The following is a 10,049-nucleotide window of genomic DNA, read 5'->3' on the forward strand; positions in this document are numbered from 1 at the left end:
TTCTTGCTCTTGATTTGAAGACACCTGTTCCCCTCCTGGGGAGGCAGGGGTGAAGTGCACAGGCTTTCCTGTCCAGCATGGGGGGAGGTTGCAGCTCTCCTATTTTCTCGTTGCAACACGGGCAAGATGCTTCATCTACTAAAGCTTACTCTCTTCAAAATGAATTACCGACAAGAAGAAATGGGAGGAGGGAGTCAACAAACAGTTCACTGGTCCTGCTTCTGGCTTTCGGTAGTCTTCAGTTAAAACAGCAACTCATCCACTGCTCCATTTTTCCTAGACAGCAACTTGCCAGAAAAATCCAAATGGGAGGAGCCCTGCTCCCTCCAGCACAACCTCCCTCCAGGCCAGTCCTGGAATGTCTGCAGAAAGCAGGACTTTCAGCATACTATAGCAGCAGGACTGGTTTCTGGTTCCCAAACCCTACCCCTCAAAGCTCCCCCAAGCCCACCTCCAGCATCTTTGTCATCTGTCATTTGACTGTCCAAGTCCTTACAGGAGGACCTGGGTTCTCCCTCTCCCTCAATCTGCTCCCTCTCTTCAGAAGGGCAAAAAAGGAAATGGCCCTCTACAGACGCACTGAAGCCGGGTTCACAGGGTGAGCTGCTAAGCCCTCTCCCGCCCGTCTTGAAGAGGTCTCCTTCACAGAACACTGTCTGGGGCTCCCTGACATGAACGCTGGAAAGATGTTAGCCCGGCTAGGCTTCAGTTTTCTGTCTGTTGAAGAGGAATGGTGTTACCCATTTCCCAGGCCTGCTCGGAGAACACACGAAACCCGTGGAAACTAGTGCACAGAGCCGAGCCCCGCAAAGCCCCTGTACTGGGAGCCGCGGCGGCCACCGCATGCCTAGAGACCAGCCCACTTCTGTCACTAACCCAGCAAGCAGAAGCGCTAGACCACCACCCCCAGGCTGGACTAGAAGCTCGGAGCCTTACCAAGCTGTTCCGTGGTGCACTCTGCCATGAACCGAGATCATGCTTTGTATGCTATTGAAACGGCAGCCCTTTGAAAAGGATATCCGCCAGAAACTCAGAAACACCATTTCTAGAGCTTTCCAGTGGTGGCTTGCTGAGCACCACAGCTTTTGCTGTTGTTCCACTTTGGATTTATTTAGGCAGCAGTTACTGAATCAAACACTGTGTTTTGAATAAAGAGCCTAAAGTTACTCTAGGTTGGTGCTGTCCAAACATAAGGCTATTTAAGTTTTCATTAAAATTAAATGCAATTAAAATTCAGTTCCACAGTTGCATTAGTCACAGGGCAAGCGCTCCGTGGCCACACAGGGCCAGCAGCTACTGCGCTGGGCCACACAAAGCCAGAGCCCTCCCATCTTCCCAGAGGGGGCCACTGGACGGTCCGCTCTAGCACCACAGTGCCCCGCCCCTCACCTTCGCTTTCTTCACTGTTCACAGACGAAGTGAGAAGCTGCGAAGAGCTCAGAGAAAGAACATCCACTCCTACTATGTGCACAGAACTAAAAACCCTAAACTTTCCACAAGTCTCCTGTGGAGACACAGCTGATACAACAGAACAGCAGTGCCCGCAAAGCTCTGGAAAACTGCTTAATTTAAAACCTACAGAACACATTACTTAGGCGCTGTTTAAATTTTTAGAATCAGGGGCACCTGGGTGGCTCAGTTGTTAAGCGTCTGCCTTCGGCTCAGGTCATGGTCCCAGGGTCCTGGGATCGAGCCCCGCGTCGGGCTCCCCGCTCCACGGGAAGCCTGCTTCTCCCTCTCCCACTCCCCCTGCTTGTGTTCCCTCTCTCGCTGTGTCTCTCTGTCAAATAAATAAAATCTTTAAAAATAAGTAAATTTTTAAAATCAGAAGAGAATGCCTTGACTCAAAGGGAGAAGCGTCTCCACAACATCGCATGGGTCCCTGAAGACTTGGAACTTCAGGCTTTAGCAGTTTCTCTGAAAAAAAGCTCTGGCCTGAGAGGGAAACTTGTATTTTCAAACCCGGAGCAAAGGCTTTTTCTGTCCAGTTGGCAACGAGCCCCGCCTAATTTTTGGTTTCAGTTTCCTCAGAGAAGAGAGGAGAAAAGGGAAGGGAAGGAGCGGCCTTCTCGATCCCCCACGTCACAATTCACACAGCGCTTGCAAGTCCCCTTGATTTAGCACGTCCTGCCAGGGGGATGTCATAGACCTAGCTTCACGGGGTGGGGAAACTGAGGCTCAGAGGTCAGAACCCACGATGAAACCAGGCCTGTGAATGAGCCTCCAGGTGTGCAGGCCGCAGGCTAACCGAGCGAGCTCAAGGCCACAGACATGCTTCCCAACGGTAGAGACAGATGCCAACCAAAGGGTTCCAAGCAAAAAATGAAAGGATTTTTTTCACTTCCCTTCCATTCCTGCATCCTAGCCACTGCTGCAGATCCACAGGAGTCCAGAAACACGATGGTCATCTGAAATCTCTCTCAAATACGAAAAGATAGAAACCACCTACGTCCACATGTTATCACTTAGGAAATTAACTCCCATCTCAAACCACAGGAGGGGCTAAATGGTTCCACAGAGCAGCTGATCTGGGAAATAAAAGGGCACAAACCCACAACAAAAAAGGCATGTTGCTGACAACGAAAGACACTCCCTGCCAACGGGAACCTCAGAGCCTCTCCCACCAAGTCCGCCCCGTTGGTGTGCAGACGGACTAAGGTCTGCGCAGAGACCTGGTGCGCCAGGAGCAAGACCCCGTCTCCTCTTTGCCGCCGGCGCACGGAGCACGCACCCCGAAGCTCAGGACAGGCCCAGCCTGATCATAGGACACTCACCAGGTGGCTGAGGGACAGGCAATGTCTCTCCATACTTTCCTGAGTCTTCCAACTTTGCCACGGTGAGGTATTAATTTTATAACAAGAAACCAGCTAAATCTAAGTGGCGATGCCTTTCAAATAGAGAATTTTTTGAAACCTTTCTGCTTTCCAGTTCTACATTACAAGCTATAAAACTGGTTTAACCACACTCTTGGGGAAGGTAAGAAAACTACAATCAATTTTACTTTAATATTCTGCATTTAAATAACTTGAAAGTTGACAATCAAATCATCAAAGATTCTAAGACAAGAAAGATTACCTTTAGCATTTGATTTAAACTATCTAACTGGCCCTCATTTGTTCATGTAAGCTTCCACGCTTTCCCTCACCCATTCATCAGACCCTCATTCGGAGGTGGCTAGTAGCACCCAGCTGGGCCTGGGAATACAGCCACGACCCTAGCCCTCCTCCCCAGGCGGACGTGGGAGACCAGTGGTCAGTGGTCAGCTCTGGAAGAGCAGCGGTCGCCCCACAGGAAGGGCCAGGGATGAACGGCATGGGCGTATGCTTGCTCTGAAGTGAGGGTCACAGCCCATGGGGGGAGGCCCCACTCCCAGTAACTTGAGCTGCCGTACAAGTGGTGCGGGTCCTGTGCAAAGTGAAGATGGACTGCTACATCCGTAGACCTAAGTTCCAGAGGCAACTTGAGTGAATCACCTGGCATCCCCACCTCCCCGCCACGCCCCCTCCCCCAGAGGAATGGCAGCTTTCCTAAGCTGGCCAACGCAGGGGGCCTTGTGAACAGAACTTTTCAATCGCTGTAGTTCTTGTGTATTCGTTCGCATGGCTTTCACATACACATCTCTTACGGGACATACGAGAGAGGCACAGAAAGGCACTGAGAGCTAGTCACTCTGGTTGCCTGAGTTCAGTCGTGACAACCGAGCCAGGACAGGGCCAGCAATCTAATCAGAGTCATCACGATGGGCTGGAATCCAGTCAAGGGAGAGAAGTCCTGGAAAAGAAAAGCACATCCTCCTCATCACCTAAGATGGTTAAGTCTACCTACAGGAGCATGCCTACAGACATGGAAGGAAGCCTCCAGAAGATCTCACACCCCGATCCTCAGAACCTGTGGCTGAGACGAAATCATCACTCCTGTGATCGTGCTGTATCATCACATGCCCTTAAGAGAGACAATTACTGGGTGGGCCTGAACCAAACACACAAGCCCTTAAAGCAGAGGGCTTCCTCCAGCAGACAGAGCCATGGTCAGAGATTCAAAGCTCTGTGGCCTGTGTGAAGATGGAGGGAGCACAAGTCAAGGAAGGCAGAGACGGCTTTAAGGAGCTGAGACAGGGACCCGGCTGGCAGCTAGCAAGGAACTGGGGACCTAAGTCCTGCAACAGCAAGGAAATGAATTCTGCCAATAGGAGTAAGTTTGCAAGAGGAGCCTGAGCTGCAGCCAAGAACGCAGCAGCCAACACCTTGCGTGCAGCCTAGTGGAGAGCCTGAACAGGAAGCCAACCCAGCCATCCCAACCTCCGACACGCAGTCCATGAAACAGTGAATGAGTATTGGTTTAAGCCGCTAAGTTTGTGCTCATATGTCACACAGCAACAAAGAACAACAGTGGCATGGAAATCTTAGGGTAAGAGATTTAATTGGCAGTGCAAATCCCACACTGTAGGAAGATGCACCCTGACCACCTCACCTGGGACACATGCTGACATGGGGGACAGGTGTCTCGGGCAACTGTCTCAATCACCAAGGTCACCTATCTGCCTTTACTCCAGTGCCACACTCACTCAGCAGCCTTAGGAGAAGAACAGAGCATCGAGAGGGGCCTCTCCAGAGTCACGGCCAGCAGCAATCTCCTCGGGAGCCAGTGAGCATGACACCGTGACCCCTCACCTGTCAGCCTGCGAACTGGTGCAGCATCAACACCAGGTTTCTCAACTTCAACATCACAGGCTGCTGCTTGTTTTGTCTTGTTTTTTTTACAGCCCTCTTTATCCGGTAACTAAAAAAAAAAAAACCAGATCCTAAACAACATAAAAAAGTCCTCATTTCCAGGATAACCATGATGCCTCCTCCCATCGGACGTACATGACTCCATTTACAATGGGGACCAAAATTTCTTACTAAATAGCGACCCAAAGGAGGTCTGGAAAATCCTAAAGTTATGAAAAATTGGTACTTTAAAATATTTACTGAAAAATTACCTTCCAAGGCACTCAATCACAACCATGTTATTTCTAAGAAGCAAATGGCATTGCTGTGGTACTGCTTTTCCTTCACAAGCTGCCGGCAGCAAGTTGGGGTCCACTCCACCCCACTGTGACTTTTGCAGCATAAGCATTACCAAGGCCACTTTCTGCAAAAAACACTGGAGGTCTCTACCTTCCCCAAGGACTCCTGCAGCCTGTTTCATATTCCAATCCTTTTCCAGAGCCTCTGTCCTGCCCTCCTCCTCGGCAACCCCTTCCTTGAGTGTCGGCAGTCCTCACTGTGTCCAGCTTCACTTCTCAGCGACCAGGCGCAAGTTTCCCCAACTTCATCACAGCCTGCAACCCACACTAGATTTTCGATCTCACTCATACCAGGCAGGAACAAGCGATACTGTTCCAGGGCGGGGGACCTTTGAGGAGGAGCTAATTTCACATGGTCAGCGCAGCAACAAATGTGCACAGCTTCCGTCCACAGCAACCTTATAGCTGGGGGGTTGCAAATGATGAACACTGAGGAAACAAGGCCCGTGTGTGCCACCATCACCTTGCAGGGCAGGTCTTGCGCTAACCTCTCCCACGTGGCCCGTGATGTGTCCAGGCGGAGACGGGACTGAGAGGCAACAGGAGTGACCATGCTGTCATCTGCCGTGGGCCCTGCTGGGCTCTCACCTGCGCCCTGCCGCTGGGTCCCCACAAGGACGCGCTGGGGGAGGGGGGTCACCTGTGCGCCACTTTGTGCCAAGTCAGGCTGCAAGCGGAGGGAGAGGAGGAATCCCAGATACCCCTCCAGGCTCTGACTCTCCGAACAAAGTGAAGACAACACACATGGAGTCCTGCGGGATGTGGCTAACCATCCTATGAACGACACGGGTCCGTTTCTCACCAACTTCAGATGAAGAGCTGAACTTAGAGTGAACAGAAGATGTCAAAAAATTCAACGCTGTTGAGGGCCCTGCAGAAAGGATGCTGCATTGACGGCTGCGCGATGCAGGCAGGCCAAAAGCCCACGTGGAAGCCTGGTCAGGGTCCAGCCTGCAAGTGCCCGCCTTCAAGTGCCTGCCCAAGGCTGGGGGCCTTCCCTCATTCCATTACGCTCTCCCTGGGACCCTACAGGGCACCAGAAAGGATGCAGCGACGCACCTGGGCTCCAAGCTCCCACCCTTCCTCACCTGGGACTTTTCTTTGCCTTTAAGCTGACGAGGTTTCTGAAGCTGTCAGGACTGACCAGGGCAAAGTATCAACAGCTCGCTGGGCCAGGGGGGTGGAGGTGAGGGCATGTGAAGGTGACAGGCACCGGAGGCTGGGAAGCGCAGGGCCCAGAAGCCCGTCCACAGCTGCCTGCGTCTCTAAGTCAGAAGCCCAGGAAGAGGGCACATTTTATACCGTTCCCAAAACAAAAGTTTGAGAGTTCAACGGAAACATGGAACAAGAAGTAGAGCAGCTCCAAAACGAGCACTTCCCTTCCAGGCTTTGAGGGTTCCCGTTCTGACCCCCATCCTCCTCCACTGGCTAGCTTCTTCACCTTGCTCAGGGCTGAAAGCAGACTGGCAACCTTGTGGGGCCAGGCCACCAGTACACTTTCCAAGGGCAGAGTCCTCTGTCCCAGAAAAGAGCAAACAGCACAGGCTGCTCCACGGGCTACCACGCAAACGCCCGACTGGCTTCGGCTGATGCTACTCACGCTCCCACAGCATCAGGCAACTGCTCATCCTTTCTTAAGGACTACAGACACGGTCCGTCCAGAAATGCCCGTCCTGGGCCTGCACAATAAGCCCGAGCCACTGCTCTTCAACAAGGCTCTTTTCTACTGACCAGGCCAAGGGCTGTCTTATCACAGTTCTTTCCCCTTCTGAGCTACAGATGAAACACATGGTGGTGGCCTTCCTCATCGCTCTGAGTAAGCTGGTGGACAGCACCAAGTTCTAGACAGGCTAATTTCTTGATACCAAAAAGGTAGCTGCTAGAAGCCCAGCGGACCTCCATGGAAAGGATCACGAGGAGGAACATCTCCCTCCTCTGACCACAGGCTGAGCTCCACAGTTAAGTGCTCCTCTGCCTTACTACTCCTCTGCCCTGTCCCTCCTGAAACTACGGCCTGCAAGAAGCATTCAGAGTAGCAAACCAAGCAGAGGCACCCCACCCTTCTAGGTGCCCGGCAGGCAATCCCAGCAGCCTCCTCCAGGCAGAAACGGCAATAAGTGGACAGACCCCGAGGGGTACACATCACCCACAGAGGCAGGCGAGGAAGGGTGGGCAGCCAAGGAGAAAAAAAGGAGCATTACCAGGAGCACGACTGCACTGGCTCCTAGTCAGGTAAGTTATGACGTGGAACCCGCTGCTTCAGAAGCTACTCTTCAACCCTACAGGTGGCCTCTGAGCAGAAATCTCACAGGCCAGCAGGGGGTGGCGGGGGAGGACCCTCAGAGGGGCAAGGCCCAGAACAGTAGCGCCTGGAGGCATGCTGAGAGTCTCAGGCTTCAGTCTTTAACCTCAGAAGGACCCCACAGACACCATCACATGGTTCTAAAGGCCTCAGACCTGACCAAACCTGCTGATGGAGGAGATTATCCCAACTGGCAGTTGTGGGGGAGGCCCAGAGGCCGGCAACAGTGTGTGTAAGAGAACCACCTCGGGCCACTGGAGCAATCTCCACTAGAGGTGACCGATCTGCATGAGGGTAAAGAGAAAGGGCAGAGGATCTGATGGAAGACCAGACTGGGGAGATGCACGCGGAGGAGGGAAGGTCTGCACAGCTGGACAAGGACGCTGTGCTAGTGTGTGCTGGGCAGGGGCACTCACATGGAGCTCCAGGGTTCAGAGCCAGGATCAAGAGACAGGCGTGTTGCAGGCAATCACTGCCTCAGACCCTAACAAAGAACTGGTACTTAGCGGGCTCATTCTTCAATAAAAGCAGCAGCAGCTGGGGTGCCTGGGGGCTCAGGTCAGGGTCTCAGGCTCCCAGGACCAAGCCCAACCAAGTTGGGCTCCCTGCTCAGTGGGGAGCCTGCTTCTCCCTCTCCCTCGGCTCCCTGTCCTCCCCCCCAGGTGTGGGCATGCACGCTCTCTCTCCCAAATAAATAAAATCTTAAAAAAAGAAAAAAAAAAAAAAAAAACAAGAGTAACGTACATACTGAAGCTTACTGAAAACAGGCTCCAGGGCCTGAGTAATCTGCAAAAGGGCATGGTTCCGCCGCTGCCAGCCGCTCACGGAGGAAGCAAGAATTGGGACCGTCTGGACCCCAAAATGCTCCACAAGTGAAGACCACATGTCTTCCAATTTTCCTAGTGCTAAGACACAGAGTCAGTCCCAGGGACATGACAGGCTGGAAACCTGCAGGCCTCACCCCACCCCCCGGCCTCCCCACCAAGGAACTCAGGTATGATGCTATACATCCAGAAATAGCTCCCCACCACCCCGTCTCGGACAGCCAGACAAGTAGGGACTGGGGGGAGAGAAGCAAGAAGAGGAAGACTCCTACCTGGGGCGGAAATGCACACTCTGGGGCTTCGGGACATTTAAGAAAGTAACGCTTCTAACCCAAACCAGGTGAAACGAATTGTAGGACAAGAAGCTCTTAGGGTGTATCTCACTTGCTTTAAAGCAGTATCAACTTAGTATTTTCCAAGTCGAATAAACAGATTTATAAGAAAAATGAGTTACTTTAAGAAGTCATCTCAGTATCTAGCAATTGCTGGATTTGAAAAACTACAGTATTTGTAAACAATCCTACTACCCTGGAAAATGCTTAGGCAGCTTTTAAATCAGGATGCAACTTGCAAAGAAAGTTTATGATTTAAGTCTTGAAATACTGACATAAAATCTATGTACAAATGCTTTGTTTCCAGGTGCTCTGAAAAGCACAGGAAGGCAAAGGGCTGGGTAGGTAGCTCTCCCACCGGAGCAGCCTCACCTGGGAGTGCTTCAACCCACACTCCCGCCCCACCCCTCACCTTTTGTTCTTTTAACCAGTCCCTGTCATTTGTAACTGCACTAAACTTAAACAGAACTTCTAATCCCCTCTAGGCCAACGTGGAAGCATTTAAAATAAACATCTTTCAAAGAACACAGGCTACAAACGTTTTTGTCTTCTTTGAAGGCTATCAACTACTTTTTAAAAACTAAAAAAGATATTCTACGTTAATTTCTGCAAAAAAATTAAATCCTAAAGCCCTCACCCAAAAAAATTACTTCTAAATGCACTGTCGGTTAAAGTTCATCAGTACCAAAAAAAAAAAAAAAAAACCCCAAAAAAAAAAAACAAAAACAAAAACGAATCATCTCCCAAAAGGATCTTCTCAAAAAGAAAAAAGTTATTATTTCACCAGATTTGCCTTCCACTTGATTCAAGTTCCCGGCAATAGTAAAACCGTCTGCCGCTGACATAAACCTCCACCCCCATCTGCACCCCACTTTGACAAAGGGCCCCTGAGAGGGCTTGGGGAGCGGGAAAAGGGTGAAGCATCTGACACCCGCTTCCAGGATTACAGGTCGCGTTCAGCGGCCCCGTGGCTGCACTGCCAGTTTGGGGATCCGAGCAGCCGATCGCTCCTTCCCAAGAGGGATTTCATTTTTTGGGAACAGGGGAAGCCTTGCGGCCCGCAGCCGGAGCCGGAGCCGGAGCCCGGCCCGCCCCGCGCGGGGCCCGCACTCACCCCTGGATGCCGGGGCTGTACGCGCGGCTCTTCCACGGCGTGCCGGGCCGCGGCGCCTGGGCTCCGGGGCCGCCCCCTCCGCTCAGCGCGGCCGCGCGGCTGCCCGACAGCAGGTAGTTGAGGCCGTAGGTGCTGGCCTTGTTCTCGCGTTTCCGGCGGCCCGGGTGGAACTGGTGCTGCGGCGGGGAGCCGGCGGGCGCGGGGCCGCGCGGCCCGGGATGCCCGTTGGCCGCGCCGGGGGCGCTCGGCGGGCCGTCGGCGAAGTGGAAGAAGGCGCCGCCGCGGCCGCCGCCCGCCCGGCCGAGCGAGGCGCTGCTCGAGGACGACGACGAGCAGCCCGGGCTCTCGGTGCCCGACTCGGCGTTAGACGAGGACGACGACGACGACGACAGCGACGGCGACTTGTGCA

The 10,049-nt window shown here is 52.7% G+C and overlaps 1 protein-coding gene across 2 annotated transcripts in view; it reads right to left on the reverse strand.

Moving 5' to 3' along the window:
- TENT4A (terminal nucleotidyltransferase 4A) overlaps positions 1–9,771 on the reverse strand; it is a 45,956-nt gene extending 36,185 nt beyond the window's left edge. For both annotated transcript variants that reach the window (XM_073891098.1, XM_025867547.2), the window contains exon 1: positions 9,641–9,771. The gene's annotated coding sequence lies outside the window, so the exon portion shown is untranslated. The remainder of the gene's footprint in view (positions 1–9,640) is intronic.
- Positions 9,772–10,049: the final 278 nt, after the last annotated feature.

Source organism: Callorhinus ursinus, unplaced genomic scaffold, assembly GCF_003265705.2.
Source record: "Callorhinus ursinus isolate GAN/ISIS: 27379988/994484 unplaced genomic scaffold, GSC_fseal_2.0 scaffold3, whole genome shotgun sequence".
Lineage (NCBI taxonomy): Eukaryota > Metazoa > Chordata > Mammalia > Carnivora > Otariidae > Callorhinus > Callorhinus ursinus.